Source organism: Hyla sarda, chromosome 3, assembly GCF_029499605.1.
Source record: "Hyla sarda isolate aHylSar1 chromosome 3, aHylSar1.hap1, whole genome shotgun sequence".
NCBI classification, from domain to species: Eukaryota; Metazoa; Chordata; class Amphibia; order Anura; family Hylidae; genus Hyla; species Hyla sarda.
This window is the reverse complement of record NC_079191.1, coordinates 237,345,212-237,362,037: the sequence shown is the minus strand read 5'-3', so window position 1 is coordinate 237,362,037 and position 16,826 is coordinate 237,345,212. Positions and strand designations below refer to the sequence as shown.

The following is a 16,826-nucleotide window of genomic DNA, read 5'->3' as shown; positions in this document are numbered from 1 at the left end:
ACATATTAGACATGTGTAAGCTGAACAAAAAGATTTTGGCGGACTGAATTACATAAATGGGGCTTCCTGACCTTGACAATCTGTCAGGTGAGAGAAGGACTGGACATGTGGAATCCCCTTTTGTTCTTAGGCCATGTTCACATGGCGGAAAATTTGCGGAATGTCTGCCCAAAAAACATGGGCGGACATCCTGCACATTTGAATGTTTGGGTGGGCGCTGGGACTGCTCAGAAAGGTCTCATAGATTGCAATGCATTTCCGAGCCGACCTTGCACAAAATATAGACATGTCCATTCCTTCTGTGGATGCAGGTATCAAAGATTTCCACAGCAGACATATAGTCATAGCCGTAAATGTTGGCACCCCTGAAAAAAAAAAAGCAAATTGGGCATAATGTCACATCAAACTCCAAAAATGGGCTGGACAAAATTATTGGCACTCTTTCAAAATTGTGGAAAAATAAGATTGTTTCAAGCATGTGATGCTCCTACATTTACGGCCATGACTGTATCTGCCATGGAAATTCCGATGTGTGCAGAGTATAGCAGAATCCTATTTAAATCAATGGGACTCCCATGGAATTCTGCTGTGTGATCAAAGTTTTAGGGAGATAAGCTGTTGCCACAGACAGTTACCTTTAAAGAGTTAGTAGATAAGCTAACCTACAATAATTAAATAGTTTGCATCAAATAACTGTACATCTTGTAAAGTTGACCCAGTGTATAAATCATCTCAGCAAGCACTGGGCACGTTTAGCTATTGAGGAAGAGATCAGCTGTGAATCCTGAAAAACATTGAATGGAACTCTCTTCTATTGAAACTGTAGCTTAAAACCCCTGCAAGATACGTAATGTAATTATAGAATTACTCAATGTTTATGTAGATTAATACTGTACCTAAATACAGTGGTCCCTCAACATAGGATGGTAATCCGTTCCAAATGAACCATCGTTTGTTGAAACCATTGTATGTTGAGGGATCCATGCAACGTTAAATATAGGACGTTGTACTCACCGGTCCCCGCTGCTCTGGATGTTGCCGTCCATCACTGCCGCCGCATCGCCGGGGTGTCCCCGCCGCTCCGGAAAGTCACTGTTGCCTGGGATCATCGTTCCTAATCGCCGCCATCACGTCACTACGCACGCCGCTCCTATTGGATGCCGGGACAGCGTGCGCAGCGACGTGATGACGACAATGAGCACCGGCGATGCAGGGGATCCCGAAGATGACGTCCTGGAGCGCCGCGGACAGGTGAGTGACCATCACGGGAGCTCACGGGGCACCGTAAACGGCAATCTGGTGGCAGTTGAAGCAGTCTGCGCTGCCGGATAGCGGTTAATGTGATGGCCCCGACATACAAAAGCATCGTATGTTGATGCTGCCTTCAACATGTGATGGCCTCTGAGAGGCCATCGCATGTTGAAATTATCGTATGTTGGGGCCATCGTAGGTTGGGGGGGGGGGGTCACTGTAGTTAAAAATGAATCTATCATCTGTGTCACCTGCACTTACCTGTTGGTACATGCTTGTAATGCAGGTGACACTGATGAGAATTATACTTACAACAGGCCAAAACGTGGCCCTGTTCATCCGTTATCCTCCTTATTAGGTTGATGATAATCAGCAGCTGGGCAAAGTAAGGAAGTGGTAACCACACCATCAGCGTGCTCCTGGAGCTCCGCTCGTGCGCCAATCCTGCCGCTTATCATCAACTGAATAAGCTTGAGCCTTTCCACCCCCCTTGATTTTCCATAGTTATAGGGGTACTCCCGTGGAAAACTTTTTTTTTTAATCAACTGGTGCCAGAAAGTTAAACAGATTTGTAAATCACTTCACTAAAAAAAAAAATCTTAATCCTTCCAGTACTTTTTAGGGGCTGTATACTAAAGTGAAATCCAAAAAAGAAATGCATTTCCTCTGCTGTCCATTTTAGGAACTGTCCAGAGCAGCATGAGTTTGCTATGGGGATTTTCTCCTGCTCTGGACAGTTCCTGAAATGGACAGCAGAGGTAAGCAGAGAGCACTGTGGTCATGACCTCAGAGGAAATGCATTTCTTTTTGGGATTTCTCTTTAGTATACAGCCCCTAAAAAGTACTGGAAGGATTTAGATTTTTTAATAGAAGTGATTTACAAATCTGTAACTTTTTGGCACCAGTTGATTTAAAAAAAAAAAATAAAATAATTCCCCGGGAGTACCCCTTTAATGGGTAGCAAAATATGCAGCAGATCCTGTATGTGTGCACGTGCCCTGAGGGTACGTTCACATGTGCATATTTTTGCTGCAGGTTTTGCTGTCCATTGGCTTTGATGGGTAGCAAAATTGGCTCCAGTAAATCTGCAGCAGAAAATACGAATGTGTGAACGTACCCTAAGAGAATATTCAAACCTGGACATCTAGTTTGACAAATGCCAGGAGTGCTTTATTCCTTCCCAATACCACAATGGAAACTGGATAATTACCAGGATTAATTTACTATACTGTATCATCAATGCCAATAGGCCTGTTTGTTCTGTATTATTGGGAAAATATCCAGTTCTTTCTGAATCTATCTGCAGTGCTTGTTAGTGCCAGTTCTTGTAGGAGTGCCTTCCACAGTTTTACAGCACTAGACTGAAAAAAAAATATATATAATAATTTTTGTAACAAGAGATTTAAAGGGGCATTCCAGGTTTTTACTATTATTTACTTATAAGCTCCTGATGCAAAGATATATAACGCTGAAATAACTTTAAGTATTTTTGCTGTTCCCGGAAGTTGTGTATTCTGCTGCATTTAATATTACTGTTGTCTCTGGCCTTTTTCACCTTGCTGTGCAGCTTAAAGGGGTACTCCGCTGCTCAACGTTTGGAACAAACTGTTCCGAATGCTGGAGCCAGTGTGAGGTGGAATTTTGCGACCCATGCAAATGTGCGACCGCTCCTCCCCTCAGCTCTCCGAAGTTTTCCGAAGCTAGAGCTGAAAGGAGCGAAGTCAGAGCCTGGAGGTCGCACGTCTGCATGAGAGAAATTAGATAAATAAGCCACACCCCCTCATCTCCTACTCCCAGCGGATGAAGGACGCAGGTCTACATGGGACAAGAAGCCAGAGCAGGGGGAGAGGGGACGTACACAGCTCCCTCAGCTACCCTCCCCCTGCTCATCCCCAGTCTGTGATGTCCCCTCCTCCTTATCCCCAGCCCGTGCAGTATGTCCCATTCACATATAGAAGTCATTAGGGAGGGGAAATGAGGAGCTGTGTACGTCCCCTCTTTCCCTTGATCTGGCTTATTTTCCTAGTGGAAATTTGCGTCCTTCAAAGGCAGAGCAAGGGGAGGGGAGCTGAGGGAGCTGTGTACGTCCTCTCTCCCCCTGTTTTGGCTTCGTGTCCCATGCAGAACTGCGTCCTTCATCCTCCGGGAGGGGGAGATGGGGGGCATGGCTTGTTTCTCTCATGCAGACGTGTGACCTCCGGGCTCCGACGAGTGGTCGCACGTTTGCATAGGTTGCAAAATTCCACCTCACACCGGGGCCGGGAGCTCATGACATTATAGCCCCGCCCCCTCAATGCAAGTCTATTAGAGGGGGAGTGACAGCAGAGTACCCCTTTAAGACAACACATCATAGGTCACCTGATCACAGGGAGGATTGGCTGCTTCTTCTCTAGACCAAGAAGCCAGCCCCCCCCATGATGTACATGGTGTATACATGAAGCCATGACAGTGCTCAACATGTTTCCCATTTGCATCAAGGGTTTATAAGCCCTTTAAAGAGGCATTCCCACAATAAACTCTTAACATGTCAATGGAAAAACTACAGAAATCTGAATACAGGGAATTACAGAATGCTTACGAGACCTACACCACATGGCCAAACGCTTGTGGACTAGAGTTGTTGTAATCGATGCACTGGAAGGGAGCAGTGCTCCACCGATATATCTACTACAGGACTGTACAATCATTGGTAGAATATCAGGATGTTGTGTAGGAGTGAAGAGGACTCTGGGGCAGTTAGTATTTTCTAATTTGCCTTTTTTCTGTTTGTCTAGTTTGGGGTCTAAATTCATTTTAGTGTGCTAGTCTGGATTAACTCTGCCAGTCTATGGTGAGGACGAGTTTGCGGTGCACAGTCTTATTTTCCAGACCCACTCAGCCAGCTTTTCCCATTAACAAATATTAATATATCCTAATTTAGATATTTGTAGAAACATGGCAAAAAGCTAACCTGATGGCATCTTTACTGCTGGATTTCAGCTTGGTCCCTTACCTGACTCAAGAGCCATGTAAGTAGACTCTGACTAAAACTGGTGAAGTACCACAGTGTTATAAAAACATGATGACAGGTCAACTGAGCTGTATTGTTATTAGGCTGGGTTCACACTACGATTTAACTATACGGGAACCGGATACAGCTGGGGGGAGCGAACGGTACGCCACTGTTTTAGGTTCCGGTCACAAAACCAGATACGGGGAAAAAATGTGCCGACCGGAGTCACCGTTTGACTCCGGTTGGCTCACTGAAATGAAATAGATATGGGCCAGGTCCCACTGGGATACGGGAGAGCTCGGTTTTCGCTCCCCCCAGCCGTATCCAGTTCCTGTATAGTTAAATCGGAGTGCAAACCCAGTTATCTGGGTGTCAGCATTAAAAATAGTCCAGCAGTATGTAGTCCAGGGTGGCTCATGACAATGTTTATCTGTTGACATGTTGTTATAGTTAGCATAAAACCAGAGGCGTCACTAGTAGCTTCTGGGCAACAATGCTAAATTTGCAACAGGGCCCATGTACCATTTATAATACTGGTCTGTTAGGCACCAGTGGGACTGCTACCTCTGCATCCCCTATAGTTATGCCCATGCACAGACCCCTTCCCACAAGACTATGTAACTATATGCAGAGTTTTTTAATTTACTAGCCGCACCAGGACGTTCAGTCAAGTCATTAGAGATGGGTGAACCAATTCAAACAAATTAAAATTTGTTTAGAATTTAAAAAAAAAATAAAATTAAAAAAAAAAAAGAGTTGCAAAATGAGTGTGGCTGCCTTTGGACTGAGTGTTCTGGCACCATGGAAAATATGCCAAAGGCAAAAGTCATTGCGCCTGTATACTGAGGGACAAGGAATTATGGGGGAGATATATCAAAACCTGTGTAGAGAAAGAGTGGTACAGTTGCCCAATGAACCAGTCAGATTGCCTCTTTTTTTTTTTCAGAAGCCTTGTTAAAAAGAAGCGATCTGATTGTTTGCTACGGGCAACTGCGCCACTTTTCCTCTACACAGGTTTTAATAGGGCTGGGCGGTATGACCAAATGTGTATCACTGTATTTTTTTTAACTTACAGCGGTTCCACAGTATTTTCACCCCCCCCCCCCCAATCATGTTACCCGCGCGCGGTGTTCAGCGACCCCCCCCCCCCCCCCCCCAATTAATGATCAGCCCAGCGGGGTACTACTCACAGATGTCACCTTCAAGCACTGCCCCCCTCCTCTTTGTTGGGGGCCGCTGACGCTGGAACTCACTGTACGCCAGTGGTCTCCAACCTGCGGACCTCCAGTTGTTGCAAAACTACAACTCCCAGTATGCCCGGACAGCCAACGGCTGTCCGGGCATGCTGGGAGTTGTAGTTTTGCAACAGCTGGAGGTCCGCAGGTTGGAGACCACTGCTGTACGCTGTATCCCTATGTCCGGGCTGCAAAAGATACAGAAAATAAACTTTAAACTCACCTGGGTCGACCACACACTGGGGACTGGAACGTCGGACAGCCATCAGCCTATCACCGGCCGGAGCGATGTCCCGCCCCTGCCAGTGATAGGCTGAGCTCACTGTCATGTAAGAAGCCGGCCAGAGCTCCTTACATTGACAGTGGGCTCAGCCTCTCACTGGCCGGGGCGGGACATCGCTGCGGCTGGTGATAGGCTGATGGCTGTCCGACGTTCCCGTCCCCAGCGTGTGGTCGACCCAGGTGAGTTTAAAGTTTATTTTCTGTATCTTTTGCAGCCCGGGCATAGGGATACAGCGTACAGCAGTGATCTCCAACCTGTGGACCTCCAGCTGTTGCAAAACGACAACTCCCAGCATGCCCGGAAAGCCGTTGGCTGTCCTGGCATGCTGAAAGTTGTGGTTTTGCAGCATCTGGAGGTCCGCAGTTTGGAGATCACTGGCGTACAGTATAGAGTTCCAGCGCCCGGCAGCCCCCAACAAAGAGGAGGAGGGCAGTGCTTGAATGTGACATCTGTGAGTAGTACCCCACTGGGGTGATCATTAATTGGGGGAGGCAGAACAGCGCTGGCCGGTCACATAGGATAAGTTCCCCCATGTGGGGACAGCGCTGCGCATGGCTGATAATACATTCCCGAGGGGGAGGGGCCCAACCGGTATTGCGGTATGGGGGAAAATTCATATCGTGCAGCCCAAAAAATTCGGTATGAACCGGTATACCGCCCAACCCTAGGTTTTAATAAATCTCCCCCTATATGTATGACTCGCCCCCAGCATATGTGTGCAGGCCATCCGGAGGGAAGCAGTAATAGTGTATGCATTGCTGCCTTTACTCACTAGTACATTCGTTGGGCCAGATACTTTGCACTCAGCCCAATAATGTGGACAGCCAAATCCATATGGTAAATTCCAGTGAATTACCCCTGCGTGTTTCCACATAGTGAAAACTGTATTGTCTCATTCATAGAGAAATTTGTCAGAAAAGCATTCTGATGGCTCAGTCTCCAACCCCTTTATCTCTTATCCTGAACAAGCCTCTAAACTTATTTATGACCAATTCAAAGCTTAGCAGGTCCCCTAAGGGTATGTTCACACTGCGTAATTCCACAAGTGAAATTCTGTACAGTGAACGTTAGCATCAGTGTGAACGGGTCTTCCGCGAGACCCATTCATACTGCGGAATTTCCGCCGCTGAAATTGTTCCGTGCAAAGAAAGAACATGTTCATTCTTTGCGCGGAAGTCTACGAGCACTGCATAGCCGTCAATGGTGACGGCGTAGTCATACCACCACCGCCGCCGGCTGCCAGGCTGAATCTCCGCGAGCTGAATTCCTCGAGCGGAGATTCAGCTACATATCCAAAGTGCGAACATACCCTAATAGAGAGGACAGAGGGGCCAGGAGACCGAGTCATATAGCAGCCCTTCTGATGTATTCCACTCTAAACAAGACAGAGCAGCCTACATTATGTTTTAGGCTATATTCACACGTCAGAAATTCAGCATAAAGACACAGAATTCCGTCCAAATGATGCGGACGACGAAGTTTGCATCTTTTTGCATATATGCGGATTGTCTGCAGAATTCATGCAGAAATACCACAAAAATTCTTTATCGTTCATTGATTTAGTTCAATTTCATGTGGTATCGGCGCAAATTCTGTGTGAATTTTGCATTTTGCAAACAAAAATAAAGCCCTATTCACTTTAATGGGCTTCCGCATTCAAATTCCTTATAAATTTAGGACAGGACCTTTCTTTATGCGGAATGCAGAATTTCCGCAGCAAAAAGGCTGATGTGTAAATTCTGCAGTGTAAATGGGACTGCGGAATCCTATTGAAGTTCATAAGGCTGTAAACACATGGGGGGAGATTTATTAAAACCTGTGCAGATGAAAAGTTGCCCAGTTGCCCATAGCAACCAATCAGCTCGCTTCTTTCATTTTTAACAAGGCCTCTGCAAAATGAAAGGAGTGATATGATTGGTTGCTATGGGCAACTCAGCAACTTTTCATCTGCACAGATTTTGATAAATCTCCCCATGCAGATTTTCCGTGCAGAAATTCTGACGTGTGAACTTTTTTTTGTTCCTTATTATTTATCCTAAAAAACAACAAGTTAATCAAGGAGTTAAATGTAAATGGAAATTGAGTACTTGGCCCCCTGCGAATTCCTGCACAGGGCCACACTACTTACCTGTCCTTGGCACGCTCCGGCCGCCACTTTCTGAGACTAGTGCAAGTGATAAACCACTCAGCCAATCAGCGACTGAGGTGGGAGGTATCGGAAGGTGGAGGCCGGAGTGCGTCAGGGACAGGTATGTAGCAGGGACCCATACAGGAGATAGCAGAAGGTTCCCAGCGGTCAGGCGGCACACTTATGTATCCCCTATCCTGAGGTACCCCTTTAATACTCGGCATGCACCTTCCCTAAAGCTCAACCAGTTGTTAAAATTCTAATATGAAGTGCATAGTCCATGGTTTGGAATGTAGTGAGGGAGATGGTAAAGACATAGGAGGAGATTTATCAAAACCTATGCAGAGGAAAAGTGAAGCAGTCGCCCATAGCAACCAATCCAATTGCTTTTATTTTTAAAAAAGCCTCTGAAAAATAAAAGAAGATCTGACTGGATGCTATGGGAAACTTGTTAGCTTCTAAAGCGACAACTTTTTGAGCCAGAAATGTGGGTGAATTGGCAACTACTGAGCACTTTTCCTGGCATTTTACACATTGGGAAAAGAAGCATCTGAGTGCCACCCGAAAGCATAAATGGAGCGAAATTTCTATCTAAAATAACTAAACAGTGCCCATTGAGTGTGAGTGATTGAAATATAAATTATATTACAGTGGTCCCTCAAGTTACAATATTAATTGGTTCCAGGACGACCATTGTATGTTGAAACCATTGTATGTAGAGACCATAACTCTATGGAAACCTGGTAGTTGGTTCTGAAGCCCCAAAATGTCATCCAAAAATAGGAAAAAGTGAGGATTAAAGAAAACTAAGTAGATAACGAATATAGATAAAGCAAATCCTTACATATAAAAGTAAGAAAGATCTGCTGGGAGCTGTAAATCACTGTCTATTTCAGTGTTTTCCAACCAGGGTGCCTCCAGCTGTTGCAAAACTACAACTTCCAGCATGCCCGGACAGCCGTTGGGTGTCCGGGCATGTTGGGAGTTGTAGTTTTGCAACAACTGGAGACACCCTGGTTGGGAAACAATGGTTTATGTAGAGGAAAGAAGCTTCTTCAGGGTCCTATACACTACACACAGTGTCCCAAATGGAGCCACCCTTACTTGGTGTCCAAAGGAGCAGATAACCCTGGCACAGGTAAGGAGTAGTACAGAACTTGTAGTTCCTCCCTGTACTGTAGGGGGCGCTACCAGACAGCCGGTCAGTGCATGCACTTCAGTAATACAGGTGATTTACCAGTATCTAAATTAAAAGCACCAAAAAGCTGGAATACCCCTTTCATACTGTCCAAGATAGAAGAACCAGATATATATCCCCACTATATTTATTGAGAGTATAGGCATAGTATTAAAGCTGCATCAGGGGTGTGGAAATTTTATAAAAAACTACTTGTCCAAGGGACTAAAGCGGAACACAATCTACTTGTCCCTCAAGAAAATCCACTTGTCCTGGTAGATGAAATAATTTCCACCAAAATAGTCTGATCCCCCCCACTAGACCACCAGGGATGGATATAAGATCCTTTAGACACTGCTGACAGCGGTGATCTAATGGTTTAATAGGTGATCGCAGCATGACAGGGTATTAGAGGTGGGATAGCTGTAGCTCCTCTTACGCCCGAGACAAGCCCAGAAAAGTCTACATGTAACTTTTTGATCACCATAAAAAATTTCTCATATGAAGTGACCAAAAATGAGCAATTCTGGACTATTATTTACATTTACACCGTTCACCGTACAGTTTAATCAACATTATATTTTAATAGTCTGGACATTTCCACATGCAGCGATACCACTTATGTTTATTTTTGTACATTATTTTTATTTAAAGAAAATTGGAAACTTTTATTAGGAAAGGGGCTTATTCATATATATACGCACTTTATAAAATATTTTAATCACTATTTTTCAGTCTCAATAGGGACTTATGTGTTACTGGGGGGAGGGGGGGGGGGGTTCTGCTTCTCCAGTTTATGTGCTGCATTTTGTGTCAGAAAATGCTGGAAGTTGCATTTAGTTACTAGATAACTACAACTCCCAGCATGCCCTGATACAGCCTATGGCTCTGCAGCTGACCCGAACCAAAACTACAACTCCCAGCATGTTACACTTTATAGTTCTACAGTTTAAGTTATGGTGCAACATGCTGGGAGTTGTAGTTTTGGTTTGGGCGTGTTTGTGTGCATCCGTGGGGCTCTTGGTTGGGTGAGTATGAAGGGGGCAGGATTCTGGGGGGGGGGGGGGGGGGGAATTCAGTGCGGGTGCCACTAAAAATAAATAAAATTAGATGGCACAACTGCCCTAATGCCCGTCTGCTCCTATACAAAACATTCATGCATACACATATCATACATACACCAGCCACTGCCCCCATATACATACATACACACACACACACCCCCACCACTGCCCCCCCCACATCATACATTACATACACACATACATACACTCACACCATACATATGCACACATCATACATACACCCGCCACTGCCCACCCCACATCATACATCACATACACACACACACACACACATTACATACACATCACACATCATACATTATATACACATCCCACATAGACAGACATCATACACACATCATACATTACATACACATCACACATAGACATCATACATTACATACACATCACACAGACAGACATCATACATTACATACACATCACACATAGACAGACATCATACACACATCATACATTACATACACATCACACATCATACATTACATAGACATCATACACACATCATACATTACATACACATCACACATAGACATCATACACAACATACACACATCATACATTACATACACATCACACATAGACATCATACATTACATACACATCACACACAGACATCATACACACATCATACACTACATACATTTCACACATAGACATCATACACACATCACACAGACAGACATCATACATTACATACACATCACACACAGACAGACATCATACACACATCATACATTACATACACATCACACACAGACAGACATCATACACACATCATACATTACATACACATCACACACAGACAGACATCATACACACATCATACATTACATACACATCACACACAGACATCATACACACATCATACATTACATACACATCACACACAGACATCATACACACATCATACATTACATACACATCACACATAGACAGACATCATACACACATCAACCATACACTCACACCATACATATCCACCAGTGTTTCCCAACCAGGGTGCCTCCAGCTGTTGCAAAACTACAACTCCCAGCATGCCCAGGGCATGCTGGGAGTTGTAGTTTTGCAACAGCTGGAGGCACCCTGGTTGGGAAACACTGATATACACCATACATATGCACACATCATACATACACATGCCGCTTCCTCCCCCATCATACATTACACACACACATCACACATACACTCACACCCTACATATACAACCCCCCTTCCTGCCGCCTGCATTCTCTGCCTCCTCACCTGAGCCGCCATGAGTGGACATCAGAGCTGTAGTCACCGCCGTGTGAGGTGAGATTTCCGTCCCCCGTCCCTGCTAGCCCGATACAGGGCTAAATCTATGAACAATTCACCTGCCCGGCGCCCAAAACTACTTGTCCCGGGCGTCGGGCTATAGGATTTCCACATCCCTGTCATATTGAGCAGGATTTTCAGCCTTCCAGAAATTCCCAAACAGTTAAAGGGGTATTCCAGGAATTTTTTTATTTGACTATGCTACAGGGGCTGTATAGTTACTGTATTTCATAATATAGTGTCTGTACCTGTGTGTGACGGTTTTCTCACAATTCTTCTGTGATTTTCAACCCAATATTTATTTTTACCAGCATACAAAATGACTGCTGTCTCAGATTTTTCCCAGCTTGCAATGCGGACGACCTCACTAGTCAGCTGATGACAGGGAGCCTGTCTGCTTCAATGGGTGGAGCGATCAATCTGCAACTAATGCAACAGCTGTAGGCACCCTGATTGAAAACCACAGGTCTTTTGAATGGATGCAGCTCATTTATGTTTCATTGGGTGGGGTGGCTGATGTGTGGGAGGGAGGAAAATGGCATTGTGGGATTTGTAGGCAAAAAAGGAAAACTTCAACAGGAAATACCAGTTGACAAAAAGCTAGCCACAGTATTATGGTAATCTCACAACATAGCCATTTAGCCCCAAGACAAGTGCAGATCCTTCTAAGCATGTCCATTACTGTCTGCCAGGTACATACTAAAATCCCCTTATGGTGGAGAACCCCTTTAATAGTGTAAGTTAAAAAAAAACAAAAAAAAAAAACAATTGTGATTCAGATCATTGTGAATGAACACCATTTGAAAGCTCAGAGTAAATGCTGGTAATGATTTTATAGCGGTATGTTGACCTCCGACCTGTGTACCTTTTAACAGTGTTCTCCAAGCTGTGGACCTCCAGCTGTTGCAAAACTACAACTCCCAGCATGCCCAGAAAGCCAATCGGCTGTCCATGCATGCATTGCAGTTTTGCAACATTTGGAGGTCCACAGTTTGGAGACCACTGCCTTATAATATTTGATTTATGGTTTTACATTTTGTCTGTTTAAAAAAAAAAAAAAAAAATCAAGTAGGCAACCCTGCCCCTATAAATGGGTGTGCATTCACACGCAGCGATTACTGCTCCAATCCAATGACAACTGCTATGTGTGATCAGAAGCAGGAGGTTATGACATCCTATGGGAGCAGGTGTGGGACCCGAATCACCGTCATCATGGACTCCTCGTCTGCGATCTATTCTGTCTGGCCTTGTATCCATGTGTCAGGTGTTCTAATCCACCAATGAATGGAAACGTTACCTGTACCGGATGTGCGGGAACTGGATCAGTTTTTAGCTACTGATCTCATCCACTGCACTGCTTCACAGTCATGCTCCATTGCGGTGCACGTCACCTCTGCAAAGCAGCAAACTCCATTGCTTTCCCTAAGAATTACCGCAGCTACTCCCCCACATGCAAGCACAGCAACCTGTACACACGCAGCGATCTAAAGCCGCACTACAGCATCGGTACATACCTGCGTCCTTGGACCTGCGATGTGCAACGGCTCCGTACAGTGTATACAAACCGCTGGGGGCGGGGCTTGTGTCGCCCAGCGCCCCGGTCCCGCCCACCTCCTCAGTCATTTGACAGTCTTTACACCGTTACCCAATGACACTGCAGTTCTAATCTATTCTTCCCGGTGGACCTGATAAACATATGCTGATTGGTTAAGAGGACAAATGGCCGTTTTATGCCTGCGATTTGATTGGTGGGCTAGGAATAGAGCGAAGGTTTAATTCTCTTTACCTAAGCGTCCTCAACAAGCCGCAGAATAGTGACTAGAGTGGAGCTCCCCCGTGCAGACTGTTCGAGTACCGCAGGGAGGCGCTACTAGAAGACCCTCCATTCTGATGGGCGCTGCTGGTGACAGGAACTCCAGTCTGGACGGACAGTTTATCAGTGAAAGTTGCAGACCGAACTTTTTTTTGCAAAGATAAAATTTTTTTTTTTTTCCCCTCGTCATAAATAACTGACATTCTAACGTACATTAGTATTTAACATTGAAGTTAACCCCTTAAGGACCAAGCCCATTTTCACCTTAAAGGAGTAGTCCAGTGGTGATTCAGTGGTGAGCAACTTATCCCCTATCCTAAGGATAGGGGATAAGTTGCAGATCGCGGGGGTCCGACCCCTGGGGCCCCCCGCGATCTCCTGTACGGAGCCCCGACAGCCCGCTGGAAGGGGGCGTGTCGACCTCCGCACGAGGCGGCGGCCGACACGCCCCCTCAATACAACTCTATGGCAGAGCCGAAGCGCTGCCTTCGGCAATCTCCGGCTCTGCCATAGAGATGTATTGAGGGGGCGTGTCGGCCGCCGCCTCGTGCGGGGGTCGACACCCGCTATCTCGGCGGAGAGCCGGGGCCCCGTACAGAGAGATCGCAGGGGGCCCCAGCGGTCGGACCCCCCGCGATCTCAAACTTATCCCCTATCCTTAGGATAGGGGATAAGTTTTTCACCACTGGACTACCCCTTTAAGGGTACATTCCAACACGGCGTATTTTCTGCTGCGTATTTTATTTTCTCTGTTGAAGTCAATGGGTAGGAAAATACGCAGCACCAAATACGCAGCAAAATACGCCGTGTGGGAACGTACCCTAAAGGGCTACTCCGCCCCTAGACATCTTATCCCCTATCCAACGGATAGGGGATAAGATGTCAGATCGCCGTGGTCCCGCTGCTGGGGACCCCCGGGATCTCCGCTGCGGCACAGCGCTATCATTACTGTACAGAGCTAGTTCGCTCTGCACGTAATGACGGGCAATACAGGGGCCAGAGCATCGTTACATCACGGCTCCGCCCCTCGTAATGTCACTTCCCGCCCATCTCAATACAAGTCTATGGGAAGGGGTGTGGTCATCACGCCCCCTGCCATAGACTTGCATTAAGGGGGCGGGCCGTGATGTCATGAGGGGCGGAGCCATGATGTTACGCTGCTTCGGACCCCTGTATCGCCTGTCATTACGCACAGAGCTAACCCGCTCTGTGCAGTAATGATAGCGGGGTGCCGCAGCGGCGATCCGCGGGGTCCCCAGCAGCGGGACCACGGCGATCTGACGTCTTATCCCCTATCCTTTGGATAGGGGATAAGATGTCTAGGGGCGGAGTACCCCTTTAAGGACGGGAGCATTTTTTACACATCTGACCACTGTCACTTTAACCCCTTAAAGGGGTTCTCCACTGCTTCAACCTTCTTTGGCCAGTTAGTTACTACTGTGGCTATATGTCATTAACGCTTTCTTTCCGGTTGCTAACGCTACTATACGTGTTTTTTTTTTTTTACCTTTTTTAACAGACCCGGAAGCTGGTTGATTCCTTAGTTTGCTGGCTTGCCTCGACCACTTTTTTTTTTTCTCCCGCCGCCATCTACCTGTGGGGTGTTAAGGCTCACTGTACACCCCTCAAGGCACGTAACAAGGGGTACAGTGAGCCTTAACACCCCACAGGTATTTGAGAAATGTTCATTAAATTTGAAAAATTTGATTTTTTACACTAAAATGCTGGGGTTACCCCAAATTTTTCACTTTCACAAGTGGTAAAAGGAGAAAATGTCACTGTAAATTTGTAGATACATTTCTTTGGAGTGAGGACATACCTCATGTCTGGGCGTAAACAGCTCTGAGGGTGCACACCAGGTCTCGCAGGAGCGCAGTCAGGGGCCTTGAGCTTTTGCATAGCTGCCTATGGAGACAGAACAGCCCCCCCCCCCTCAAGGGGCATTACATGGGGGTACACTAAATAACTAAAATGGGGTACAGTGGGACGTAAAATAATAAAATAGGTTATGTGACACTCATGCAGGTCTAGTGGTAGAAGGCAGGTATATTTCTCCCAGGTTCCTTTCCTATGTGAGGTAACTCACTTAAGGTGAGTGAGAGGGCGGATATAAAAGAGAAGCCAGGAGGTCAGATCTCTCTCTCTGGCTGAGGACACCGAATACCTGTCTGTGGAGAGGCTTATGTGAATAAAGGTTGCTGAAAATAATTTTGTTAGCTGGCAGAGAGAAGCTCTCCATCTGGTAGTGAGGGTCATCACTTGTATAGTTAGTGCCGGACAGGCAAGGTTTTTCTTTTGTTCCCGTATTGTTATTTTTATTTGGCTTGCAACTTATCTTATAAACCTGACCAAGAGTCAGATTGCATGAACTTGCTGCTGTTTGCCTGATTTGGATAAAGACAGACAAGTGTCCCTTTCCCTCAGCAAAAAGGGCGATCCCTGACACTTTTCACAATTGGTGTTGGATGCGGGCAACACGTTAAGGTGAAGTTGTTCCTAGGACCCACCGATTTAAACAGCAAGCGGCTGTGACCACAGCAGAGGGTTCTGTACAGTGTGCCACAGCAGGAGCGAACTGTGTTAAAGTGACAAATAATGCATGACATAGTGAAGGCCTTTGTGCAGTCTGTTGCTGCGCAGCAAAAGGCTACCAGAGAGCAACAGCGTACAAATGCAACTCAGCAAGAGGCTACCAGAGAGCAACAGTGTACAAATGCAACTCAGCAAGAGGCTACCAGAGAGCAACAGTGTACAAATGCAACTCAGCAAGAGGCTACCAGAGAGCAACAGTGTACAAATGCAACTCAGCAAGAGGCTACCAGAGAGCAACAGTGTACAAATGCAACTCAGCAAGAGGCTACCAGAGAGCAACAGTGTACAAATGCAACTCAGCAAGAGGCTACCAGAGAGCAACAGTGTACAAATGCAACTCAGCAAGAGGCTACCAGAGAGCAACAGTGTACAAATGCAACTCAGCAAGAGGCTACCAGAGAGCAACAGTGTACAAATGCAACTCAGCAAGAGGCTACCAGAGAAGAGCAGCAAACAAATTGCCTGCTGGCAGCCCAGCTGACTGCTTTAACAGAGGCCTCAAATAAAGGCCGCCAGATGTTGCAGGAAATGATGCAGTATGTGGCCGATCTGCCTAGTGTGCAGCCACAGTCCACGCAAAGAGATATCCATGCGAACCAATATCTGCGAATGATGATGCCGGAAGATGATGTGGAGGCGTTTCTTGCAACCTTTGAGAGGACAGCTACAAGAGAAGCGTGACCTAAGGAACGTTGGGCGGGCTTGGTGGCCCCATTCCTCATTGGAGAAGCACAAAAAGCTTACTATGATCTTGAACAGCAGCCCAGGACTTTGATAAACTCAAAGCAGAGATCCTGGCCCGTTTGGGTGTAACCCTAGCGGTCAGAGCCCAGAGAGTACACCAGTGGGCATACAACCTGGGTAAGCCACCACGTTCCCAGATGTTTGACCTCATCCATCTGACCAGGAAGTGGCTACAACCAGATGTTTTATCAGCACCTGAGGTGATTCAACGTCTTGTTATGGACCGATACCTG

The 16,826-nt window shown here is 46.1% G+C and overlaps 1 protein-coding gene across 6 annotated transcripts in view; it reads right to left on the bottom strand.

Moving 5' to 3' along the window:
- Positions 1 to 13,383, bottom strand: part of CEP57L1 (centrosomal protein 57 like 1) — a 60,367-nt gene extending 46,984 nt beyond the window's left edge. For 2 of the 6 annotated variants that reach the window (XM_056566275.1, XM_056566273.1), the window contains exon 1: positions 12,959 to 13,383. The gene's annotated coding sequence lies outside the window, so the exon portion shown is untranslated. Of the gene's footprint in view, positions 1 to 12,741; positions 12,914 to 12,958 lie in introns of those variants that run through there. The other 4 variants (XM_056566274.1, XM_056566277.1, XM_056566278.1 and 1 more) reach the window with 4 other exon arrangements.
- Positions 13,384 to 16,826: the final 3,443 nt, after the last annotated feature.